The sequence below is a fragment of the Sinohyriopsis cumingii genome, chromosome 12 (assembly GCF_028554795.1).
Source record: "Sinohyriopsis cumingii isolate HCF-2022 chromosome 12, ASM2855479v2, whole genome shotgun sequence".
NCBI lineage: Eukaryota > Metazoa > Mollusca > Bivalvia > Unionida > Unionidae > Sinohyriopsis > Sinohyriopsis cumingii.
Genome location: NC_142972.1, coordinates 26,876,165 through 26,884,239, shown reverse-complemented (window position 1 = coordinate 26,884,239; position 8,075 = coordinate 26,876,165). Strand labels below are relative to the sequence as shown.

The 8,075-nt window shown below is 33.9% G+C and overlaps 1 protein-coding gene across 2 annotated transcripts in view; it reads left to right on the top strand.

The window, feature by feature from the left end:
• Positions 1–4,285: 4,285 nt before the first annotated feature.
• The window catches only part of LOC149786138 (microtubule-associated tyrosine carboxypeptidase 1-like), a 39,190-nt gene continuing 35,400 nt past the window's right edge, over positions 4,286–8,075 (top strand). For both annotated transcript variants that reach the window (XM_089976474.1, XM_089976473.1), the window contains exon 1: positions 4,286–4,387. The gene's annotated coding sequence lies outside the window, so the exon portion shown is untranslated. The remainder of the gene's footprint in view (positions 4,388–8,075) is intronic.

Sequence of the window (8,075 nt, the reverse complement as noted above, 5' to 3'; positions counted from 1 at the left end):
GAGGCTATAGTGGCCCAAGACTATTTCCCATGTTAAATTCCCCTTGAGGCTATATTGACCCACGATTTTTCTCCATGTTAAATTTCCATTGAGGCTATAGTGACCCAGGGGTCTCTGTAATGCTAATTTCCATTGAGGCTCTAGTGCCCCACTTAACTACTAGCATGGGAGAAGAAGAGGACGGAAAAGGAGATACAAAAGAAGGACAGGAAAGAGGAGAGGGAGAAAGCAAAGAAGCAGCAGAGAGTGTGAACAGACCTTTTGCTGAAACGTCATTTTTTGACAAATAAAGCCACATACGAAAAATGAAAATATAAAGTCAATAAGGCCAAACCGAAGCCTCTAACTTACCGAGAGGTTCTTTAATTGGGTTAGGTTTTTTGCTACTTTATCTTTGTCGTTCGTGTTTTTCTAAATTTGTATGTGCGTTCGTTTACCCGCCGGACGTTTCAATGAGGTCGCACCTCTCTCTGCTGCTATAAATGTATGAGTAATTAAATCAATCTCTCATCCAAATATTTTATCAAGACCTATACAATATCGCGATCGAGGATCGTGTAAATTCATTGTTATAAATCCGTATGGGGTAGATTGTGCCTTTGAAAAGAAGTTTTTGAATCTAATCATATCCATATCCCCACTACACCAAGTCTGATGAATATTTCGCAGAGTATGTGTATCAACTCCATTAAACACAACTAAAATATTGCAGTTATTTCTGATCACTTTGGGTATTTGTGTATATCGCTGAGTAACATAAATCACGTCTGTGTTTTTATGTCTGCCTCGAGAAAATATTCATGCTGGATCTGATTGTTTGTCCAGCACGGATCTGTGTTAAATTTGAACAATTTCATTTAGAGGGTGTGTTGTAATGGATTCTGCAAAAATAATTTGCGTAAATATATCAAGGAGAAAAATTATGAAATTTAATTCCAAGAGAGAGAGAGAGAGAGAGAGAGAGAGAGAGAGAGAGAGAGAGAGAGATGGTCAAAGAACGAAATGTACCGTATAATGTTTTTCGTCGCAATTATTTTCATGTGCTGGACGGTTCATTTTGAATTATTCTCTACAAAGAAAAGATCGACGACTGGTTATCTGATCCCTTCACTGACATATTTGACCATGTGGCGAAAAATCTTAAGATATCATTGGAATGACAGCGGTTATTTTGTTATTCTGAGGTTTCTATCATTGATGACGAAAAGGGATTAATTACATAATTATTATAGAAATTGCCCTTTTCACCAGTCATGAAGTGTGTGTGTGTGTGTGTTTTTTTTGTGTGTCTAAGATGTCATGATACAACCGTTATTTTACCATTTTGAGGTTTCTATCATCAATGTGGAAAACGGCAATTTCTATAATAAATATATAATAATAAATATGTAATTACTCCCTTTTCCACAATCACAAAACAATCAAGATAAAACGGTTATTTTGTTATTCTGGGACTTCTATTTCTGATTTGATAAAAATTCTGGAGGTTTTTCTTTTAATTTTTGGTCATCATTGATGTCCCGACAAAATTAATAGATTTTTGTTATCGGGCGGCGTTTTCTTGGTCAGTGTAACTCAACACAAAAGGTACCTCACATACTTCATGATTGGCGAAATGGGACAAATAATATTGTTATCGTGGATGGCTGTATACTTTCCGCACCGACGATAGAAACCTCAGCATGATCAAACAATAGTTCTATCGTGATTATTTTACAAAAACACAAAAATACCTAACATATTTCATGACTGGTGAAACTCAACAAATATCATATTATATAGTAATTGTGGATTTTCAACATCGATGAAGAAAAAAAAAAAGCCTCAGAATGATAAATTGACAGTTGTATTATGTGTATATATAATAATTTGCAAGGTTTCGCCAGTCACGGTGGAAGTCTCAGAATGATAAAATATCTGCTCTATCTTGATTATCTTGATGATGCAGGTATTTATCATACCATATTATTCTCATCCAACATATTAAACCATTTGTTAACACTCCATATATGAAATTTTAATATTACGGAATGATTATCAATCGCTGTTATATCATCTCCTCCATGAAATCCTTGACAATTTGTTTTCATGTTTCTCCATTCATCATTAACAATAAAAACTGATTTCGGCCAAAGAGGATATTCTAGTGCATAATCACTTCGATCTGCATGATTTTTATCGTTATATGTTAAAGTTGCTCCAAATCCTCTGTATATCGATTTCATCCTCTCTATGATATTTCTGTCATTTTTTTCGACTGACCTCGGTAATCAGGGAATAAATTTAACCAGTTCCTGATCAGATTGTTATATTTAACCAATTGATCTTTATCTTGCATCATTACTTCTATACAATTTTTAGGATCTTCTCTGGATATTGTAACTAAGTTTTCACTGAAATCTTTATCTTGAACTATGTCCGGTAAATTCAACATCGTCAGGAAATCTCTTATCGCATTAATTTTTTCACGAGTACTTATTTTATCCGATCGAAACATTTTGTTATTGAACTTGTCGAAGATCACTTGCTGAGCTCGTTTTAGCTGATTGGATTTCTTGTATAACATCTCAATTTCATCTGCAGGTAACTTTCCAACGTTGCATTGGAAGAAAGTATTGAGATATGATTTCTTTTATGCGTATGGCTTTAATTTTTATTCTGGATTATACTTACGATATTTTGTCGTTGTTTTTATCTCGTCAATTTCTTCAGTTTTATCAACATTGAGCTGTTCATTCTTTATTCGACTACCGATGCTGGTTTTCATAAATTCATCAACCTCGACTGATAAAATCGGGGGAGAAGAAATGTTCTTTTTTATATAGATAATTAAGTATCATAATCATCTGGTGGAGTTCGTATTATTTTATAACCGGTATCTTTCATCATCGCAAGTAATCTCGTTGTGAAGAATTTCTTGGATTTGTTTTCTTCGGCGAAGTGTGCAAGGATGCAATAATGCATTTATAAACACCGTTGTGTCATAGTATATATAGGGTGTGTTTACCAAAGCATTCCTACTGGGTAGATAGTTGGGATATGTTTTTGCATAGTAATCAAAAGCGGATGTTGTATAGTATGGTGTTTGGGGGGATATTGATAAAAAAAAAAAAAAAAAACTGTTGTTGGATACCATATAGGGTCTGTTGGATTGTAGATAATACAATTTAACATTCCCATTCCATCTGGCCCTATAAGCATTTTAACCCTATCAACGTTTGACCCCACAAACACCAGTGACTCACTGCTCATTTTGACCCTCTTAAACGTGTCAAGCCATAATACCATCCACATGTTGAACATATCGACAATTATAACAGAGAATTTCTCGTATAACTCCCAAGTGGTAAACAATGTGAACCTATGGACTAATGTTAATTGCAATATGACCCTAAGACGCTCATAACATTACCTTTTATTAGTTGACAGTAGATATTTTGTTCGTGGATAGTATATAGCTGGCTGGTGGATGATAGATAAATGAGTGCTGAATAGTGGATAATTGGATGTTGGTTAGTACTTAACTGATTGATGAATAGTGGATAAACGGGTGTTGTATATTATATATCTGATTGATGTATAGCGGATTATTGGTTGCTGGATAGTAGATATATGGTAACTAAGAATTCGTTGGTGAATAGTAGATAACTCGGTGTTGGATAGCATGTAACTAGCTGGTGGACAGTAGAAAATTGGTTGCTGTCGTGTAGGTTGTTGGTTAGTTGATAACTGGGTGTTGGATAGTAAATAAATGGTTGGTGGAAAGTAAATCGGAGTATGGTAGAGTGCTGATAGTAGTGCTGTTTGAGTGCTGATATTAGATAAATGGGCTCTAGGTAGAGATCACTGGGCTTTGCAAGGAGATATATTGTTTTGATAGTAGATAATTGGATGATGGATGGTAGGTAACTCGGTGCTGAATATTATACAGATATTATTATATATGTATGTTGCACCACGTCATAGCTCTCCATCAAAAATTATTTCAGTAATCATATCATTATAAATGCTGCTACATGAACAAGATGGAGGAAAAAAGAACATACAGTCTTCAAGCCTTCCTCTCCATTAGCCAGGGTATCATCAATACATCGGTGGGTTTTTAAACGGCACCTGAAAAGAGAGTTCTTTTTAATAAAATCTAATTAAATCCGCAAAACGTCGTTACCGGACGGAAAAGGCCAACGATGATCCCATAACAAAACTTAACGGAAAGTCTTTGTCATACAAGTGCTTATGTTTAACCCAGTGGATGCCAATAAAGCTTCTCGGGGTCGAGATCAAGGTCCTGTGATCTCCCTAACAACCAACATATGTCGAAAAGTCGGCAGGAAAGATGAACGTCGGCAGTGTTTCGAATATGTTTGCATGACTTTTTAATAGCAGAGTAAGTCAGTCCTACTTACATTCCCACAAGTCAAGCGAAGTAATTTTTATTCATGGTCGGTTATGAGAAAGTAAAATAAAACAAGCTGTTATGAGCTCTATTCCAAAAAGCACGTATCATACTTCATACTAAACATGACGTACCTATAACCTGTAGGTACGTTCTATTACCACGTTCCTACATAGAAAACATACCACAAATAGAGTCACTATACTTGATTTTTCTGCTGTATCAGTAATTGACGTATGGTGCATTTGCCATGGCGAATAAGAACCTCTTATTACCGCATCAATTGAGAAATACAGTGACTGTCGCTAGTGTGTATTTGTGTGATTTGGATTTTGAACGTAGCTTTAAAAAAAAAAATCAGTCGTATCGCTACGATGTCTGCAGTATGGCAGTTTATAGTGATGTCTAGCACTGGTGCATCATGCTGCAGACATGTAGCATGATGTTGCACCCAGTCATATTGTCCAGACATCAGGCCGACCAGTCATAACACTAACCTTTGGATGCTGAGCGCCTAGCATCCGTTGGTACCATTTTTATAAGTCTTTGGCATGACTCGGCCAGGGTTCGAACCCGCGATCTTAGGCGGACACTCTAACTACTAGGCCACCAAAGCGGTTACTGTGGGTAGTACTGTATCAAAGTTTAGAAACAAAAAAAAACACAAAAAAAATATAAGAATATCAGGAAATATCATGTACAACCATGACATTTAATATTAAAATTTCAACATTAAATTCATAAATTTAATTAAGATCTTTATGTCCCAAATTGTATTAATTTATTACTTAATTATTATTTATGATATTCTGATGTTAAATTTTTTATTATATCTGACATATTTAAATTTAACCCCAAATCACATAAACTGATTTGTAGACATTGTGCTCAACATGATTTATTATTGAAAAGTACAAAAATGGTACTGAAATTAAATATGGTATGAATGGGCTTTGATTATTTACTTAAATTTGTACATCAGTGATTTTGAAATCCACTTGCTCAAACTCCCAGGACAAGCTCAAATTTGGTTTGGGCAAGCTTAAATTTGCAACACACTCAGCTATGGGCAAGTACAGAAATTGAGAGAGGGATATAAGATACAAGAAAATTTATTGAACATAGATTTTCTGGGTAAAATACACTTTGTGCAAGCTAATTTATTTACTCAATACAAATGGCTTTTCAAAGATTGATGTATGTCACTGATTTTATGGTAAGATTTCTTTGACAGGTGTGTGTTTAGAAATTAAACGCATTTGTCTCTAATGACTGACTACCAAGAGGATTTCATTCAGAGTGTGATTATTGTTAGGAAAATGTAGTACCCATAGGAAGCATTTATGATGTGTTGTTTACATTCATTATTATAATAATCACAAAAATCTCGAAACATACTGCTTGGCAAACAATTAAATGGACAAAACTAAAGTACATGTCACATGGGTCTTGTATGCGCATTTACTCTTTTCTTAAATTAAACATAAAATGTTCTTTTAAAATTGAACACTAATTTTCTTTAACCAAGGTCTGTTCAGTCCTGATTATTGAAAGCTCTGCACCTTAACTGTCACCAAGAAACTTCCAGATGAAAATTATCTATCACTATGGACTTATACAATGGTGGCCATCTATTAAACTTGGGTCAGAATAAGAGCACATCAAGTGGAATTGTCACAATTGAGGGTAGTACGAATATTTTTTATGAATATGCGTAGCATTCATTGTGACATCACAGAACACAACATTCAATACAGATTATACTGGATCACACATTTAGGTTTGTTTCATCCAAAAATGTCTAGGTACATTAACATTGATTTTGATGTAATTGCACCTCTCAGGACATCTAAATAATGACCTTCCAAAGGAATATGGATGTATATGACTCCAATTGAAGTGAATACTTGCCACTTAAATATATATAGAATCAGATTCAGAAAATCAGACCCATTACTGAAATTGTTGGTGTTGAATGCCTACATGACCTGTGTGACTTGTTTTATAAGTGTTCTAAAATCATTCTCAAAAGTCAGGTTTGCAAATATTTTTTTATTATGTTGCTGATTTGATTGTGACTACATGATAAGTTAAGTAAATAGATAAAATGAGTGTTTACAGTTCTTGAGATGCATAAATAAATCATTTAAAGCAATTTTGCTTAATTCACTCTCTCTCTCGAAAATGTAGCAATTTCCAAATTCTTTTCTCCCTTTCCCTTTATCTATCTATATACATGTTCATGTCTGCTTTTGCTCTTCTGACTCTATCTGCGTCTAACTCTTTCTAATCTTCATATCTATCTACAAGTATCTACAAGTATTATTTACATATATATTTTTAGATAACTTTAGCTATTGGCATATGATTGTAAGGTGCCAGCGGAGATAAAAGGAAACAAAAGTTTCAATAAATATAATGCAATATGCTTTATCTTATAGTTATATTGATGTTGGGATGTTATGTTTGGGGCAAGCTCAGTTTTTCAAGGACAAGTTCAATTTTCCTGTCCTGGTCAAGTTGACATTTCTAAAATTTGTAAATCCCTGTACATGTAAAGGAAATGTATTATTTAGTTTACTCTGAATAAAGTTATTTGTCACATTTTTTAAATCTTAATTCAGATGTTACACTGGTGACATCACTGAACAAAACTGTTTAACTTCTGCTGTAATAGGACATGCCACTTTATAATGTATATTGCCTTTACTCCCCACTACAAAATGTATGCCCCACTCCCCTACCAATTTTAAAAACAAAAAGCATCAAGGATATAACAGATGCACAAAACATAGTAATTTCATTCTTCCGTTTATAAGTTTTTTAATGATTGTCTCAAGGGGTCTCTACCACTGAACTTCATCTTATTTGCATTTCAATCCAAATAGGAGTTGTTTTACTAAGATGGCATCAGTATTTGCATGTGTGAATATGTGTTTACAAATAGCAGGAGTGACGTAGTTCATTGTCTTCGATAGTCGCAGAATAATTCCATAAATTTCTATGATCCGGTGAGATAAGAGTTACACAGCTTGCCCTTTTATCTTGGTTCATTTCTTTTTGAAAAATTCTAAAACTAGATATTACAAGTATGGGATACAGATGTCGCAGTGTTTATCTTCAGTATTTATGCTGTCCGATCAATCTTACCCCATCACTGAAAAGAGAGTTTTCCAGGAACTGGAAAAGGATATTGATTAATACACTGAAAACTCCTGTTTGGTTTGAAACGTGAAGATTATCACATTGTTAAGGACTTGTGTTAACACATGCGTACAAGTACTTGACAAAATTCATATTACAGCATATATATGTCACTGCACATTGATGCATCAATAATAACATTGTCTGAATAGATGAGATGAAATTATGTACAAAGCTTGCTTATTTCATTTACAAAATTTTAATCATTTAAGACACCTATCCTTAAAAGACAATGTTTAAGGTCACTTTGTTTAATTTGATATTATTTGACTTTTGTGTTAAGGACAGATCATCACCATAAGGGACAGTGTTTATGGGTCACTTTTGTTAATTTTCATATTTTACTTTTGTATTAAGGACACTTATGGAAAAGACAATTTGTGTGGGTAACGTTTGTTAGTTTTCATATAATTTTTATCCATGGAGAATACAATTTATGTGTCACTTTTCTTAATTTTTTTAACATATTACCTGT